The sequence below is a fragment of the Pelodiscus sinensis genome, unplaced genomic scaffold (assembly GCF_049634645.1).
Source record: "Pelodiscus sinensis isolate JC-2024 unplaced genomic scaffold, ASM4963464v1 ctg57, whole genome shotgun sequence".
Lineage (NCBI taxonomy): Eukaryota > Metazoa > Chordata > Testudines > Trionychidae > Pelodiscus > Pelodiscus sinensis.
This window is the reverse complement of record NW_027465880.1, coordinates 386,735-405,959: the sequence shown is the minus strand read 5'-3', so window position 1 is coordinate 405,959 and position 19,225 is coordinate 386,735.

Below are 19,225 nucleotides of genomic sequence, written 5' to 3'. Positions count from 1 at the left end.
ATAGTTCCGATTAAGAAAGGGAAAAAAGCGACCTGGGTAACTATAGGCCTGTTAGTTTGACATCTGTAGTATGTAAGATCCTGGAAAAAATTTTGAAGGAGAAAGTAGTTGGAGACATTGAGGCTAATGGCAATTGGGACCAATTACAACATGGTTTTACAAAAGGTAGATCGTGCCAAACCAACCTGATCTCCTTTTTTGAGAAAGTAACAGATTTTTTAGATAAAGGAAATGCAGTGGATCTAATCTACCTCGACTTTAGTAAGGCATTTGATACAGTACCACATGGGGAATTATTGGTTAAATTGGAAAGGATAGGGATTAATATGAAAGTTGAGAGGTGGATAAGTAACTGGTTAAAGGGGAGACTACAGCGGGTCATATTGAAAGGTGAACTGTCAGGTTGGAGGAAGGTTACTAGCGGAGTTCCTCAGGGATCAGTTTTGGGGCCAATTTTATTTAATCTTTTTAATCGCTGACCTTGGCACCAAAAGTGGAAGTGTCCTAATAAAATTTGCGGATGACACAAAGTTGGGAGCTATTGCCAATTCAGAAAAGGATCGGGATATCATACAGGAAGATCTGGATGATCTTGTAAATTGGAGTGATAGCAATAGGATGAAATTTAATAGTGAGAAGTGTAAGGTTATGCATTTAGGGATTAATAACAAGAGTTTTAGTTATAAGCTGGGGACACATCAGTTGGAAGTAACGGAGGAGGAGAAGGACCTCGGAGTCCTGGTTGATTATAGAATGACTATGAGCCGCCATTGTGACATGGCTGTGAAAAAGGCTAATACGGTCTTGGGATGTATTAGGCGAGGTATTTCCAGTAGGGATAAGGAGGTGTTAGTATTCCAAATGGGGTCTCACCAATGCCTTGTATAACGGCACTGTGTGCAGTTCTGGTCTCCCATGTTTAAGAAGGATGGATTCAAACCGGAACAGGTACAAAGAAGGGCCACTAGGATGATCCGAGGAATGGAAAACCTGTCTTATGAAAGGAGACTCAAGGAGCTTGGCTTGTTTACTTTAATGAAAAGAAGGCTGAGGGGGGGACATGATTGCTCTCTTTAAATATATTAGAGGGATAAATGCCAGGGAGGGAGAGGAATTATTTAAGCTCAATACCAATGTGGACACAAGAACAAATGGATATAAGCTGGCTAGTAGGAAGTTTAGACTTGAGATTAGATGAAGGTTTCTAACCATTAGAGGAGTGAGGTTCTGGAACGGCCTTCCAAGGGAAGTAGTGGGGGCAAAAGATCTATCTGGCTTCAAGATTAAACTAGATGGGTTTATGAAGGGGATGGTTTGATGAGATAACAGGATCTTGGTAACTAATTGACCATTCATTATCAGTGGTAAATAGGTCAATGGAGGGATGATAGGAGTTACTATAGAGAACTTTCTGGGTGTCTGGCTGATGAGTCTTGCCCACATGCTCAGGGTTTAGCTGATCGCCATATTTGGGGTCAGGAAGGAATTTTCCTCCAGGGTAGATTGGCAGAGGCCCTGGAGGTTTTTCGCTTTCCTCTGGAGCATGGGGCACAGATCACAGCTGGAGGATTCTCTGCATCTTGGGGTCTTCAAAGTATTTGAAGGCTTCAATATCTGAGATATAGGTGAGAGGATTATTCTAGGAGGGGTGGGTGAGATTTTGTGGCCTGCGCTGTGCAGGGGGTCAGACTAGATGATCATAATGGTCCCTTCTGACAAAGTCTATGAGAGCCAGAAAGGGCCGCATTCTTTGCTGATTGATCAGCAAAGGCATTTTTACAGGTAACTTCAGAAGGGGCCAAGTGTGCCTGACACTGACAATAGACAAGGAGGAGAGTAAAGGAAAGCACAAAAGTGCATTTACATAACAGCTATTGCAGATGGGGAAAACCAGCGGGGGGGTAAGGAAGCCAGGTTGCTTTTACAACTGTCTACAATTATGGACAACGCCAAAGGCATATCGGGAGTTAGTATAAATATTGGCAGACAGTCCTTTAACTAAAATACAGGCGCGAGTTAGTGTAGTCAAGAGAACAAGGGAATCTTATTTACAAGCTTTAAGGTTAGGAAAGGCGAGCAAAAGATTGTTTAATTTCATGATTTTTTTAGGCCTTTTAAGGGGTCAGGCACCAATGAATAGCAGGGCAAGTGGCCATTATTGCAATGGTGGGATTACTAGTTTTCTTATGGTATTTAAATATTTTTATGTCTCACTTGCCCGTGTTGTTTTACATTCAGATTCTTTGTTATCTTTGGCTAAACCACTTTCATAATTAGTGTGCAAGTTGCAAAAGCTAAATATTTCTTTAGTATGGCAATTTAAGCAAAGCGAACCCAGTGGAAGGGGATTGGTACCCCACTTTCAATCCTCCTTTTCACAGTGCAAATTTTGCTCTTTTCCTTCAGCGCCATAAGAGTAGCAGGAGCAGTGGAGACATTGTTAACATTCTTTTAGCTTGAACAATTTTTACACTATTATTTTTTGCTAAATTTTGAGTTGTCAATTGATTGGGCCAATTATTAATTTTGTTTTGTTTAAAGTTACACTTTTGCTTTACTTAAAATATTTTTTATTTAAAAACAATATTCTATACACAACATTTGCAAAACATTAATTAAAACACCACAAAAACAACATTATGTCATGACAGATAGAGAACCATGGTTGTTTTTTTTAACCTGGTACCAGCACTTTTTGATGTTCTGAAAGACAAAGAAAATATTTCTACCCCTGTGGGGGTGGCACATTATATTTTAGAATACTTTACAGATGTCTTTGCTAATTTTGATTCGCCTGCTGTTACTCAATGGTATGCTTCTGTTTTGCACACCAGTTTTAGAGGGTTTGAGTGGATTACTTTATTGTTCAATTATTAAGTTAAAGGTGGCATGTTTTAGTTTCCCTCTTGTACTGCTGATTAGGATTTTTAATGAGTGAAGCTTCAAATTATTCAGGGATAGTGATGAGAGAATTTACTGCAACTCACTCTTTTTTAAAACAAGGCATTTGCTAGTTACTATTCCAACAATTAAAAAGATTGATTCTTTTTCAGAAAAAGAATCATATACAATGTTACAAGCTTACTTATGGGGGACAGCGGGCCTCACATTTTTCTGAAATAAACAGTCAGTTTGTTATTTATACAACCTTGGATCTGAAAGAAAGCCAAAAGTGTATGATTTGTTTTCTCAGAGAGCAAATTTAACCTTTAAGGGTGCAGCTTGTATAAATTTACAATGTATAAATTCCATTCTTTTATGCAGTTAACCAGTTAAGTGTTAATTCCTTCTCTCTTTTTTTTAAGTAGATGTAACAAAGTATCTGTAGCCAAATGTTTAAATTTTATTGTTTTAAGATTTTAATTGACTTTTTAATTTTTTGGGGGGAGTCCTTTAGACTCCTTACCTGGAATTTATTTAAGCGCTTGGATGTTTTCTTATACCACTACAGATTGGATTTCAAGGAGTAGCCATTTTTTCTTGATTTGTTTTAAATGTAATTTAAGGTTTTTTTTTCTTTGCGAGTCTTTTAGACTCCTAGTCTGAGATTCAGTTTTCCTTTTGGACACCTCCTCATACCAATTGAAAAGGCATCCCACTGAACCTGGGGTATCTTAGATCCTCTGGATTCCAAGGCACCCTTCAAGTGCACTATTTTACCTGTATTAAAAGTACCTTTCACCAGAAACTGTCTAGACAAATCATTTTATGTGTACACATCCCATTTATCCAGAAACCTGCAAGTTTTAGGAGAGCAATGCACATACATATAGTATGCTGGAGTCCTCTTAAGGGGGAACGGGGATCTCCTTTGACTGTCCAGTACCTATTACCTCATCCACACAGGGAAACACAGGTACACTAGTGGGGAAGTCTGCACCGTCCAGGCATCATCCCGCGATTTCTGTCACCGAGGTGATCCTGATCCCCCAGTAACAGGATGTAGCCAGAGACAGGGAGGGGTAAATGGCGTCAGTCACCACTGAGAACTCATACCATCCGAGACTTTAAGTGCTAGAGCTGGTTGCTCCTTCGCAGTGGGCAGCCAGGGTGGCTGATGGATGCCCCAGGAGTCTGTCCCAGGGAGGCGAAAAGACTCAACGCTGCATGATTCCTGAGAACTGACTCAGTCAGATACATTCACACACACAACAAATGTATAATTTAACAACCTGACTTATATACCAGACTCTCCCACCAGAACGTTCTTATTTCCAAATTCCTGACAGAACTGTTTCTTAGCCGGCACACTGGTTTTGAACTGACCTGAGTTTAAAGGTTTGGATCCAGCAATTCCACCAAGTGCCCGAAGCCAACAGGAAGCCCTCTATTGATTCTCCAAGTAGGGATTTAAAAGGCTCCTCACCTTGTTTGTGGTGCCTGGAGTTCGGTAGGGAGCGGCCTCCAGTTTTTCCAAGTGAAAAGCAGGATGTGTGGATCTGAGTCACGGCACCAGAATTGTCATGGAATAAACACACGCTAGCTTTAGGGTTCAAGTCAGACAAAACCACTTTAATAACCCAGCTTGGGGGGGGGGGGGGGTTGTCGCAGACGGCAGGGAGTCAGCCCTTACCAATACAAGGCCCCCCTTTACACTCAAAAGTCTGATATATATCTACCTTCTTACAAGGACACAGTGGAAATGTACAGGGAAAAGAGGAAGTAAGGTACTTTACCCTTAAATGGGAACATCTGCTTGACCTGTTAAGCAAAAAACCGCACTGCTTGCAATAGGTTAATGGCATTGTGGTTTCTTGTTCAACTTGCTTAAGAAGCTCGCTTCTGACGCAGGACGCACTGCGTAAGGTTCAGTTTTTTTGGCCAAGCTAGTGAGGCCTACCTCCACACAAGCGTCCTCCGATTGACCAGGGCTCTGTGCAGGCTCCGTCCAGCCTGCATTAGCCCCTTCCTGCCAGTGTGAGGCAATTGAAGGCATACTCGCCTTTAGGTCCACCTGGCACACAACCTTGGGAGAATGCACACCAACCCGATGTATCCTCAGCATCTGGAGCATCGCTAAGGGGAACTGGACCTCAGCCACTCTCCTACAGTCTGGGTTTGGGGGTGGGTACCGATGGAAATGGTCCCAAGAACCAGTATGGCAAGTCCAGGTTGGGAAAGCAATGCTTGGTTTGTAGTTGGGTCAGAAGTAGCCTATTCTCACATGGGGTTAATATGGGCAGAACCTGGGACTACCTGGGAGGGATGGTCACAAGAACCCTCACTCCTACAGTGTGCAGAGATGGTAACCCCTCAGCACTGGGTGGAACAGGGAAATAGAGTTTTTTGGGAGGGATCAGCAATGCTCAGTGATCAGGATCTGGAGGGTGGGATCTGGTTTAGGTAATTTTTCCCTGCAATTTGGACACTCCACCTACCGGATTTTTATACCGGCTGTGCAACGACTTAACCTGACCGGACACCTGATGGTGCCAACTAATTGGACTAAAGTAGTACCTGAGCCTACCTGGATAAATTGGGACACTTTGACACATCTGGTAAAGCAGCTTCAGGTTGACTGACGTCAAGCTCAAGTCCTGGAAGCCCAGGCCACCCAAGGGACTAATGCATTCCAATTGGCAACTGAACCGCCTGCAGATTGTGCTTGGACTGATGTAGCCTGTACCTTGGGACAGGCCTAACAGACACTCATTCACTCTTCAGTCAAATAGTTTATACTGTTGAAACTTTGCTCCTACTGATTGTATTGTTCATTTTGCTGATGACAAGTTTAAGGCTGTGCACTGCCCTGGCTGCTCCCTGGAAACCATACCTGTAGGCCAGTAACCAACCTCATGTGTGACCTGCCTTTCCCATCTCCCTGTAGCATGACCGGTGGACCCAGGTACTGGGCAATTGGAGCCAGGGCCTCTAGCCTGGATACCCCATCGGCCAGTGTGAGGGAAGGAGGGGCGCCTGGGCCCTTCTTTGAAAGAGAGTGGGGTCATGTTGGGATATGTAAAATGAACAGGGGTCTGGGATGGGGTAAGGATTCAGTCACAGTAGGCATTACCCTTGGACATACGCTTTCCCTTCGTTTTTGTAGCCTAGGAAACCAGATAAGTATGGAGTTGCTCTATTTTGTTAAGGCTCTTGCTTATCCTCATAGACTCTGCATAACATCTTCAGGGTCAAGTTCCTTGTAATCTCTGTAAGGGTACGTCTACACTACAATGTTAGTTCGAATTAGCTTAGTTCGAATTAGCTTAGTTCGAATTAGCTTAGTTCGAATTAACGGATCTAGACTAAAAAACTAGTTCGAATTAGCATTTTGCTAATTCGAACTAGCATGTCCACACAGAGTGGACCCTGAACCGGGGTTAAGGATGGCCGGAAGCAGTGCCGGCAGGGCATCAGAGGAGGACTTAGAGCGTGGAGATGCTGCCTCAGCCTAGCCCAGGGCTGCGCTTAAAGGGACCTGACCCTCACCCCGGACAGACAGTTCTCAGGGGTGCCCCACTTGCAAAGCAGTCCTGGCTTGGAGTGCCCGGAGTACCCACACTGGGCACATCACAGCACTTGGCCATCAGCCCGGCTGCACTTGCTGCAGGCTGCCATCTGGGGAGAGGGGGCAATTGGGGGGCTGCAGGAGAGCTTTCACCCCCAGAAGCCCACAGAGCCAGCCCAGTCCTCCCCATCGGGGGCTCGTGCCCCATTCCTCCCTCACCTCCTTCCACTTACCCTTCCCTAGCCCCTCTTCTTGATGTACAAAATAAAGATAACGTGTGGACAAAACTAGAAACTCTCTTTATTTAACAAAACTCGGGGAAACTGGGAAAAGGAGGTGGGAGAGGGGAAGAGAGGGTGGGAGAGGGGAGGGGGAAAACTGGGAGGAAGGAGCTGAAAGGGGGAAGCAAGGGAAAGGAGGGGGTGGGGAAACTGAAGGATCAGGGGTGGGGGTCTCGCCGGGCCAACCGCCTCCCAGCACAGTGAGGGAGGGGGCCTCGGCGTCCCCAGGGGGATGGGGTGGAGGGTGCGGAGGTTGAGGTGGGGGGTGTGGTCATTGAGGAAGAGGTTGTGGGGGTTGAGGAGGGAGAGGTGGGAGGGGGGGCAGGAGTGGGAGGAAGGACAGCAGTTGGGGGGGCAGCAGGCGCAGGACCGGCACGGGGCACCATGATCTGCAGCAGGAGCTGCAGGTTGGTGCTCAGCCCTCGGAGCTCAGCCAGCAGCTCGTGGCGGACCTGCAGGTCTTTCCGCATCCAGGCCTGTAGTGTGCGGTGCACAGCTCGCAGGGCCCCCAGGTGCTGGTCCCTGTACTCCTGCTCCGTGCTGGCGGTCCGGAGCAGGCCGCGGGTGCAGGAGCATGTCCCGGGCGGGGTGGTGCGCCCTGCACGAGCAGCTGGTGCAGCTGTAGAGAAAGAAGAGAAGTGGTCAGTTCTCCCTGGGGACGCAGAGGATGATGCCCAGCCCCCTCCCCCACTCCACAACGTGAGGGTGACCATGTCCTGCACCGTCACAGCCGCTGTGCTTGTACAGAGTCCATGGTCAGGATGTCTGGCTCTCCCCGGGACTGGGAGCTGCCCCAAGACCACACCCATGTCCCTGTGCCATGTATAGTGTGGCCGGGGCGGCAGGGGGGGAGGGGGAGATGTCCCCTGCCTCCGTGTAGAGGGGACAAGTGAAGGGAAAGCATCCTGCTAGGTCCTGCCCCGGGGTCGGGAGCATGTCACGTCTCTTTGCACAAGCATGTGCCTATTGGGCCATGGCCCCTGGGTGTCACGCAGCTGGAGCCACCTGCCCAAGGGTGGCATGGCATGTGCTCGCACGTGCACAGGTGTCTGCATGATCCGTGGAAGGCATGGCCCACGCGCGCGGTCTCTGGTCTCCCTCCCACCTCCCCCCCCAAACTACTTAATTCAAACTACTTACCCGGTACGGTCTCCCTGGACGACCCTGCTGGAACTGCTGGCGGTGGCCCCTCCGGTGCGCCCAGGTCAGGGCCCTCTGGTCCCGGCTCGCTGTCCCCCGGGCTGGCACAGACCGCCCTGCCCCCCAAGAGTTGGTGGAGGGCAGCGAAGTAGGGGCAGGTGGCAGCCCCTGCAGCAGCGCCGCCCCTTGTGGCCCTGGCGTACCCCTGCCGCAGCTGTTTTAACTTAATTCACACCTGCTCCTGGGTGCGCCTGTGTCCCCTGCTGGCCATGGCGGCTGCTATGTGGCCGTAGATGGCCGCATTCCTCCTCCTAGTGCGGAGATCATGGACATTGGGGGCCTGCCCCCAAATCTCAATGAGATCCATGACCTCTGCACTAGACCAGGAGGCCGCACGCCGTCTACAGCCCCTGGCTGGCCCCTGGGTGCTCGGGGACTGGGCAGGGGACGGCTCAGTGCCACTGGCTGCCTGGCTCATGGTGGGGCCACTGGCTCGGGCAGAGACTGCTGGCAGGGCTGTCTGACTCCAGTGCCGTCTGGCCAGAGTCTACCCCTTTAAGGGCCCGGGGCTGGGGGAGAGAAGAGTTTTCCTGGTTGTGCCCAGAGAGGCCACCAGGGGGAACCTGGGAAGGGCTAGCCTTCCACTAGTTTGAACTAAAGGGCTACACAGCCCTTAGTTCGAACTAGCTAGTTCGAACTAGGCTTAATCCTCGTAGAATGAGGTTTACCTAGTTCGAACTAAGCGCTCTGTTAGTTTGAATTAAGTTCGAACTAACGGAGTGCTAGTGTAGCGCCTATCAAAGTTAGTTCGAACTAACGTTCGTTAGTTCGAACTAACTTTGTAGTGTAGACATACCCTAACCTGTTAGTTTGTAGCATAGGAATGTGTTGATTTAATTAGAAATTCTGTAAATAGTAATTAGGGGTGGGAATAATTGTATTCATCACCTGCTTATAAATATTCATTTTATGGGAGTTAACATTACTAAGTAAGGTTTTAGGAATTAATTCACATAATTTAGTATGTTACACTAAAATAGATAAAAGGTTCTGACTACTGCCAATTCAGGGCCACTGACGTGTGTTGAATGTCCGAGGTAAATGTGCATAGGCAATAAAGCAGTTCCTTTTACCCCATCCGCTCCTGGGTCGCCTGTTTCTTCTCTAACAGAGACGGGAGCCTCATCAGGTGTACCCCATTCAGGGTCACTCGTGCCTTGAGCTGGGAAACTAAACTACTAAGTGGTAAACAAGTTTGACGTCGGTCTCAGCTCATGAAAGTCCCTTCAAGGTCATCAGACAGGTAAATGAGGTAAACTATGTAGTGGAGCTGTCCAACCGGGGGCACTAGAACAAGACTAGATAGAGCATGGCACACTACAATGCATTTCTGAGACTCACTGTTCAAGTGCCCTTACAAAGCCTCCCTGAACTGCACAGCTCTTTGCTGAGCAATTCTAATAGTCCTTCTTCTGCCTGTTCAAACTCAGCAGACAGCAACTTTTCCCCTTTTGCTTCACAGAGATCATGTAGCATACAGCTGGCAGCTATAACCATTGGGATGTTTTCCACTGACATCCAATCTTGTGTGTAAACAATGCTGGCATCCCTTCAATCTACTAAAAAACACATTCAACTTTCACTCTGCACCCATTGAACTGATAGATGACTCTTTCCTTTGTGCTGTTGAGATGGCTAGAGTATGGCTTCATGACCCAGAGGAACTAGGTGGAGACTCTGTCCCCTGGAATCACTATTGGCATTTCAGCATCACCAATACTAATCCACCAGTTGGGAAAGAAAGTCCCTGCTCGCAGCTTTCTGAACAGTCCTGTGTTCTTAAAGATGTGAGCATCATGCATCTTCCCTGACCAGCCAACACTGATGTCAGGAAAACATTGCTGGTGAATTGATTGTAAGTGCGCATACCCCATGCGCCCCTTGATTCCCCTTTCTCAATAAGAGGCAGTACGTAGTCCACTGTCTGCTACACCACTTTTAATGCGTGCACCCCCGTCCCTACAAGAGTTCTTGTTGTACAAGCTGCATGAGCCCGTGAGCGCCGTTCCCTGGGCTGGAGGGTAGGGGGACCCAGGCCCACCCTCACAACCGGGTCCCGGCCCAGGACCCTAAAGGGAAGAGAATGGCAGCGCTCTCTCCCTTATGGTCAGCGGGGTGACCGCCCGTAACACACCAACCCACAGGCTCCCATCGCCCTGCCCTGGGCCACTTCCTGCCTTCTGCCGGTCCTCTTGGCACGGGGGCACGAGGCCCCTCTCTCCTACGCCTTTCTGTTCGCGCCCCTCAGTTCTCCGCCTCTGGCCGTCCTGAACCTCCCCCCTGCTTCTGCCAACTGGCCGGCTTTTAAAGTTGGCGGCACAACGCCACCCGGTGCGGCCACGCCCCCAAACGCTCCTGCCCCGCCCCCTTGCGTTCTGCCAGGTGTGCCTGGTGACGTCATCACCCGGCACCACCGCACTTGCCGCTGTGGTGCTCTCCCCTGCTCCTCAGCCGGGCCCTTGCTGCGCGTCCCTGCCCCTCCCCGGTTGCTGGGAAACCGGCGGGGTTTCAGTGCGGAGCCCCGGTGCTCCGTCACGCATACCCCCCTTTAACTCTGTCTGAGTTCCCTCTATAAGGTCCTCCCCCTCCTCTGGGATTCGTGACAAAGTCTGCGTTACTGTTAGCTTTATGATGCATTACGTCGAAACAATAGGGTTGCAGCGCGAGGTACCGCCGCATGATTCGTGGATTTCATTGATTGTATCCACTGAAGTGGTGCGTGATCCGTTACCAGCTGGAACTGAATGCCTAGGAAGTAATAACGTAATAAGTCAATAGCCCACTTAATGGCCAGGGCCTCTTTTTCGATTGTAGAGTAATTCCTCTCACGTGCAAACAACTTGCGACTCGTGTACAGTACGGGCTGTTCTCCTCCCTCGGTTTCTTGGGACAAAACTGCCCCTAACGCCACCTCAGAGGCGTCCGTCCGTAGCATGAATGGTTTTTTGAAGTCCGGTTGTATTAGCAACGGTGCCTGCGTCAGGCTGATTTTCGAGGCCTGGAAGGCTTCCTTCGCTTGTGTGTTCCACTGTACCTGTTTTGGTAGGTTATTACAGGTCAGTTCAGATAAAGGGGCGGCTATTGTCGCAAAGTTAGTTACAAAGCGTCTATAATAGCTCGCCAGCCCTAGGAACTGCCGAATTTGCCTTTTCGTTTTGGGGCGTGTGTAGTCCCTGATTGCACTTATTTTGCTGACAAGGGGCTTTAGCTTGCCCCTTCCCACTGTGTACCCCAAATACAAGACTTCCCAATGCCCGACACAGCACTTACTCGGCTTGGCGGTCAGGCCGGCCTCATCTAATGTCCTTAACACCGCCTTCACTTGTTGCAGATGTTCGGGCCAGCTGTCACTATAGATGATTATATCATCGATGTAGGCCACCGCGTAAGGTCGGTGGGTGTTTAATACCTTGTCCATCAGCCTTTGGAAGGTGGCGGCGGCCCCATGCACGCCGAAGGGCATGGTGATAAAATGGTACAGGCCAAAGGGGGTGGAGAAGGCCGTTTTCTCCCATGATGTCAGGTCTAGGGGGATCTGCCAGTACCCCTTCGTCAAGTCAGTGTAGAGATATATTACGCCTGCCCTAGTCATCTACCCTGGGCGTGGGGTATGCATGGAAACGCAACACCCCGTTGACTTTTCTAAAAATAGATACAGAACCGAACAGTCCCATCGGATTTGGGCACCAATACTATGGGGCTACACCATTCACTCTGTGATTCTGTTATCACCCCCAGTTTGAGCATGTTCTCTATCTCCGCCTGAACCGTGCCCCACATCTTACGAGGTAGGGGTCTGATCGCATCTCATACTTTCTTACCCAGTTCAGTGTGACGACCAGATCGTCCGTCCTGGCGCCACGGATAACACCTGGGGATACCGTTGCAACATCTGACGAACTTCCGCTTGTTCCTGCAGTGTTAACTCCTCCCCGACCTGCACCGACTCCTCCTGTTCTGTTTGATCCTTGCTCCAGGGTCCTAATTCTGGCTCTGGTGGTCATGGGTCGGCCAGTAAGATGTTGTGGTCCTTCTATTTCTTTAGTAGGTTGACGTGGTAAACCTGAGTATCCCTTCTTTTCCCCGAGAGCTGGATCTCGTAGTCGACCGGTCCTATATGGCACTTAACCTCGAAGGGGCCTTGCCATTTGGCCAACAGCTTCGAGTCCTGGTCGGGGAGTAACAATAGTACCCTTTCCCCTGGCTTGAAGGTCCGTACCCGAGCGTCCCGATTGTACTACTGAGCTTGCTTTTCCTGAGCCCTTGTCAAATTATGCCCCACCAAATCCCCGAGGGCCCGCAGCCCTTTCCAAAGTTGTAAAATATATTGGACTGACCCCCTCACGTGAGATGACTGGGCCTCCCAGCCCTCCCTCATGATATCTAGAATGCCACGCGGTTGTCATCCATACAGTAACTCGAAAGGCGAGAATCCCGTGGATGACTGGGGCACTTGCCTTATCGCGAACATCAGGGCTGGTAACATCTTATCCCACCCCCGGGGGTCCTGCTGCATGAACCGCCGTAGCATTGACTTGAGTCTTTGGTTGAACCTCTCCACTAGCCCGTCCGTTTGGGGATAGTACACGGTTCTTAATGTTTTAATTTGTATTAACCGGCACAATTCGGCCATTAGCCGCGACATGACATTGGTTCCCTGGTCCGTGAGGATGGCCTGCCGCAAACCCACCCGTGCAAAAATCTTTAATAACTTGTTGGCTAATACAGGTGCCGTGGTGGTCCTTAAGGGAACTGCCTCCGGATACCTGGTGGCGTAATCTATGACAACTAAAATATATTGGTGTCTTGTTCAGGACCTCTCTAAGGGTCCCACCAGGTCCAGGGCGATCCTCTCGAAGGGCACTCCTACTACCGGCAGGGGTATCAGGGGGGCCTTGGGCACTCTCCCGGGGGCCGTCTTCTGGCACTCAGGGCATGATTCACAAGTCCTGTACCTCTCTGTATACCCCGGGCCAATAAAAGCGTTGGACCACCCGCTGTAGAGTTTTCTCCCGTCCCAGGTGACCGGCCCAGGGGTTAGCGTGAGCCAAATCCAATACCTGGCGTCGGTACTGGGCCGGCATGATTAGTTGGTGGATCGCCCCTCGGCCTTCAGCACTCCGGGCTACGCGGTATAGCCTATCGCCCTGTACCTCAAACCAGGGTCTGCCGGCGGGGTCCTCGCCGGGTGGGTCCGGGATGTTGCTCTCCCGCGCCTGCTCCCACGCTTGCTGCAGTGACGGGTCTTCTCATTGGTCTTGGAGGAAGTTGCCGTCCTCTCTGACCCCCTGCTCACCGTTTGAGTCTGTCGGGTTCCTGTCGTTTGCTTGTGGCGCCTCTTGGCATACGTGGTTAGCGAGCGCTTCCCGGGGCAGTCCTTGCTGCTGCCCCCACTGCGTCATCAGCCTTCTGAACCCCTCCCAGTCTCTCCCTAGTAACACTGGGTATATTAACTTAGAGGCTAAGGCCACCTGACAGAGTCCTTCGTTCTGACCGTCGTTGATACCGACACATGTAGTAGGGTATGACAACTATCCCTGTGGATACACCGCATCCATACGGGGGGGGGGGGGGGGGTCCACCAATCACCCCCCCTAGGGTATGTCTACACTACAGCACTATTTTGAATTAGCTTAATTTGAATTAACTATTTCGAATTAAGTTAATTCGAAATAGTTAATTCAAATTAAGCTAATTCAAAATAACGCATCTATACACAAACTATTTTGAAATAGCGTTTTGCTATTTCGAAATAGCACGTCCACACTGAGTGGACCCTGAACCGAAGGTAAGGCTGGCCGGATCCAGTGCCGGCAGGGCATCAGGTTAGGACTTAGTGTGTGGGGCTGCTGCCTGAGGCTAACTGAGCTCCGTGCTTAAAGGGACCCTACCCCCACCCCGGACAGACAGTTCTCAGGGTTCCCCGCTTGCTTGTCTACCTCGATGAGAGACAGCAAAGCAGTCCCATCATGGAGTGCCCTGAGTGCCCGAACTCGGGACGCCACAGCACTCGGCCACATGGAGCCAGAGCTGCCCCTGGGCACACCGGTGCATCTCGTGGGGTCGTTGCCATCAGCCCGGCTGCATTTGTGGCAGGCTGCCATCCCGGGGGGTGGGGGTGTCCATTGGGGGGCTATCAGGATCCAGGAGGCCCTGCAAGAGAGCGTCCACCCCGAGGAGCCCTCAGAGCCTCCCCAGTCCTCCCCACCGGGGGCTCGTGCCCCATTCCTCCCTCACATCCTTCCGCTTACCCCTCCCTAGCCCCCCTTCCTGATGTCAAATAAAAGACAAATGTTCAAAAATAGAAACTGGGTTTATTGAACAAAACTGGGGGGGGGGGGGGAATGAACCTCTGGGGAGACTGGGAAAAGGAGGTGGGAGAGGGGAAGAGAGAGGGTGGAAGAGGGGAGGGGGAAGCTCAGGGTCGGGGGGTCTCTCCAGACCAACTTGACTTCCATGCAAACCTGCTCCTGGGTTCGCATGTGGCCTTTGGTGGCCAGGCTGGCAGCTATCCTGCCATAGACGGCCGCGTTCCTCCGTCTAGTGCGGAGATCATGGAAGTTGGGGGGCATTCCCCCAAACCTGAATAAGGTCCATGATCTCCACCCTGGACCAGGAAGGCGCCCGCCTTCTCCAGCCCCTGTCAGGCTCCTGGGAGCTGGCAGACTGCTCCTGGGGAGCGGTGGAGGGCTGGTTGCCAGTGGGTTGCTGGCTCATGTTTTGGGGCCACTGGGTCAGGGGCTCCGGTGGCCACTGCTGGCTCTGGTCTGGCAGGCTTGGAGCTGGCACAGGCACTGTGGCCAGGGTCTACCCCTCTAATGGCTCCGGGGCTGGGGGAGAGGAGAGTAAGTTTTCCTGGTTGTGCCCAGAGTGGCCACCAGGGCTCCCTGGGAAGAGCTGGAGGCCCCCTATTTTGAATTTAGTGTCTACACAGCACTTATTTCGAATTAGCTATTTCTAATTTGGTGTTACTCCTCGTAGAATGAGGTTTACCAAATTTGAAATAAGGGCTCCACTATTTAGCAGTTTGCCTATTTCGAAATAAATTCTATGTAGACGCTATTAAAGTTAATTCGAAATAACAGCAGTTATTTCGAATTAACTTTGTAGTGTAGACATACCCTCAGAGACTAGCTTTGCTAGCACCATAGTCTGTCTGCAGCCCGAATCTAATAGGGGTTCCACCACCTGCCCCTCCACCTTTATACGGACCAGCATGCTTATTGGCCTAGGTGACCCCAGGGTCTGAGCCACCCCCATGAGCTACTCCAACATACAGTCCATGACAGGACATTCCCATCTGATATGTCCTTCTTGCCCGCACTGGTAGCAGACAATTCGGATCTGTGCCGCCGGCAGGGGCCCTTTGGGCTTCTCGTCTTCTTGGGGCCGGGGGTAGTGTCCGGCCCCCTTATTCGGGGCCAACCAGATTGGTGCTAACCTCCTCCCTTCTGGACGTCTGGGGAAGGGCCCCGAACTCTTACCCGTCTGTTCTTTTGGCCTCCTCGCCAGTTCCGGGCCTCCCTTCTGCAGGATGTTTTTGGACCCCCTCTCCTGGGCCTCTGCCGCTTCAGCTGCCAGGTGGTCCTCTATCAAAGTGGCTGCTTCGAGGAGCGAGGCAGGGTGGTGGCATCTTACCCACCTCTGGCCGGCCGCTGGCAGAACCTGTATAAACTGTTCCAAGACTACCGCCTCGGCTATCTGCGTCCCTGTTTTCTGTTCGGGTTCTAAGCATCTCCAGCCCAACTCCCGCAGCCTTTGCATCAGGGTGCGGGGGCGTTCTTCCACCCGGTAACGCGCTTGCCGGAAGCGTTGGCAGTATGTCTCGGGTGTAACCCTGAGCTGATCGAGAATTGCTTCCTTGACCTTATAATAGTGCAGTGCATCTCGGGTTGTTAAGCTTCAGTAGGCCAACTGAGCGGCCCTGGAGAGATATGGTGCTAACAGGGTTGCCCAGTGGTCTTCTGGCCACCTCGCCGCGGTGGCCACTCGCTCAAACGTGACGAGGAAGGCTTCGGGGTCATCTTCTGCCCCCATCTTGGTCAACTGAATTGGCAGGTGAGGCCCTAGTGCCCCGTCTTGTTCCCCCAGGGGCAACCCTCCGAGGCTCACCTGGCCTGCCGCCATCGCTCCTGCTGACGCTCCTGTTGTTCTGCCAGATCCTTCAGCAGTTGGCGTTGTTCTTGTTGCTGGGTGGCCATTTGTTGGAGCAGTTGCGTTTGCTGCTGGTGGCTTAGTCGCTGCTGCTCCGCCATTCACTCCCACATCTTCGCGGGCTCCATCATGTACCTTCTGTTCCTGCGCCAATGATACCTAGCCGCAGGACAGTGTGTGTGTGTGTGGGGGGGGGGTTAATATCTATTTATCTCCCTTCCTCCTCCCATTATACCCCTCGTGCAGGGTTGGATCTATACCCATATTCTTCACCACCTGTAAGCACATGTACCCCATGCGCCCCTTGATTCCCCTTTCTCAATAAGCGGCAGTATGTAGTCCACTGTCTGCTATACAACTTTTAATATGTGCACCCCCGTCCCCACAAGAGTTCTTGTTGTACAAGCTGCACAAGCCCGTTAACGCCCTCTCTGAGCACCGTTCCCTGGGCTGGAGGGTAGGGGGACCCGGGCCCACCCTCACGACCGGGTCCTGGCCCAGGGCCCTAAAGGGAAGAGAATGGCAGCGCTCTCCCCCTTATGGTCGGCTGGGCGATCGCCCGTAACACACTGACCCACGGGCTCCCATCGCCCTGCCCTGGGCCACTTCCTACCCTCTGCCGGTCCTCTTGGCGTGGGGTCATGAGGCCCCTCTCTCCTGCGCCTTTCTGTTCGCGCCCCTCAGTTCTCCACCTCTGGCCGTCCTGAACCTCCCCCCCGCTTCTGCCAACCGGCTGGCTTTTAAAGTTGGCGTCACAACGCTGCCCGGCGCCGCCATGCCCCCAAAAGCTCCTGCCCCGCCCCCTTGCGTTCTGCCGGGTGACATCACCCGGCTCCACCATGCTTGCCGCTGAGGTGCTCTCCCCGGCTGGGCTCTTGCAGTGCATCCCTGCCCCTCCCCGGTTTCTGGGAGACCAGCGGGGTTTCAGTGCGGAGCCCCAGTGCTCCATCACATGATCCATCAATGCTAATGTAACCCTTCTGCTAGGTAGCGCCAGTAACAGCCAGGGCCTGGTTCGATATCTAGGGGTCCCTTTTCATCCATCCCACACACAACTGGCTTGAACCCCCACCCAGTAGCCTGGGAAATTCACACACCCATGGGCGCCTCTGAGAGGCAATGCTTCCCCACTCGCAAGCAGAGTCTGAGTGTAGAAAAGAAACTTTTAATGAGAGAGAGAGAGAGCGAGATATAGAGAGAGGTCACATGGCATTAGCTGGGGAAAATACCACAACCAGAGTTCATAACCAACCCACGAGTAACCATCCCAGCTCAAATGCATTGAGCAATGTCCTTTGCCCCTCAGGCTCACTAGTCCAACAACGTAAGGGTTCCATTTATTTATCCAAACTTCTCTCCGTACCCCACGTCAAACACCCCACTTACAGCTCTGTCCAGTCAGTGCAGTCCCAGACACATCACCCTGATGACTCCATTCATTGAGCCAGAGGCCACGCCACCTTTGTGCTGCTCCTACCGGCCACCCACCAGTCATTCCCAACAGCCGCTCTCCTGGATGCCCGCAGGTGGTTCCTGCCAGCCGCTATGCTGGCTGCCTGCTGGTCGCTCCTGCCAGCAATTTTGCTGGCTGCAATGGGTCTGGCTCCAGGCCAAACCAGTGACTTCAGCTCTTAGTGATTTCAACTCTTTAGCCACCACCTAGGCTGGCAAAAGATTCCAGCTTCCACTGGACTAGCAAAAAGACTCCTCATGGAGTCTGTTTTAGGTCTATCCTTAAAACAAGGGGGGGGGGGGAAGGTAGGTTGAACCAGTCTTACAGCTCACATCTGGCAGGCATGCAGCAGGCTGGCTCAAGCCCTTTCCTCCCTCCCAACTCAGTTCACTCAACTCTGGAAGGGGGAGGCTTGTTCATCTGAGACCTCTTACAATGATGGTGTCTCTTCTGCAAGCACTAGTGTCATATTTTACAGTTCCCACATTTAGGGGTTTGTGACCCCCACAACAGCCCCAAGTTAGTTACAGTATATCACATCTCATTCTAACAACCGATCCTCCATCAGACCTGGATTAATTGGATTTACATAACCACACCTCGGATTTCTTCCCCATCCCGGCATGAGCTGTATTTACATATCACAGTTAATTATCTTGCAGAGCTAAACAATTTGAGTGAGCACCCCCACCCCCAGGGCAGCTCTCTCCTTTTAGCTGGCTGATAGCAAGCAGTAGTTCAGCCCTGGCAGGGCTGGCTCTAGGTTTTTTTGCCACCCCAAGCAAAAAAATTCCCCCCACCCCCTTTTTTTTGTCCGGGGAGGGTCCGTGCACAAATGTAGCTTGTGCGGCTTCCTGGGGGGTGGGGCGCACGCTTTAGGGGGAGCCCAAACCCCGGGGCATTTTCATCTCCTAGGAGAGTGCCAGGGACTCCCCACGTGAGGACAATGGGAGGGCAGGTTCATCCACAGCAAGCCAGTTAACGACTTCCAAAGCATGCAGCTGTTCACATCACCTAGTGTTGGAGTCCAGGTCCCACTCCTCACTCTGCAAAGGAATTTTATTATTAGAAACCTTATAATCACTCAGACGCCAACCCCAACACATAAGCTGTCCAACTCTTGGTGTCCATGGACAAGAATCAGCCTCACTATACAATGAGACAGTTCAAAGGGATTAAGAGAACTTTTGTTTCAACTCCCCAGCTCAACTGTCCAGAATAAGACAGGCACCAGTCAACAAAACCCCACTAGCCTAGGACCTATTCCATGAGCGCAGCAGCCTTGTGCTTTCTCCTTCAGCGACGGACCAAACAGCCTCTGAAGCAGGGTGGATTGATTTAAATAGCTTTGATTTAAAGCTCTTATTTTAATCATGATTTAAACTGGCAAGCAGAAAACCTAGGTTTAAATGAGCAAAGAATTGTTTAAATTATACTTTTAAAATATTTTCCTAAAGGATGCTTGAGTCTTATTGATTAGCAACCTTTAAAACATGTTGATTTACAACTAACTACAACCTTTATGCCAAATTTGGTGCTTCTATTTACTAACCAGGAGAGTACACTCAGTACAGCTCCCAACTAAATAAATGCCCAAATAATTGCGTAACTTAAATGTAATCAGATTCTTAATTTTTACATATTTATTTTATTACACACCATTTTGTAATAGGAACACTTAAGAGACAA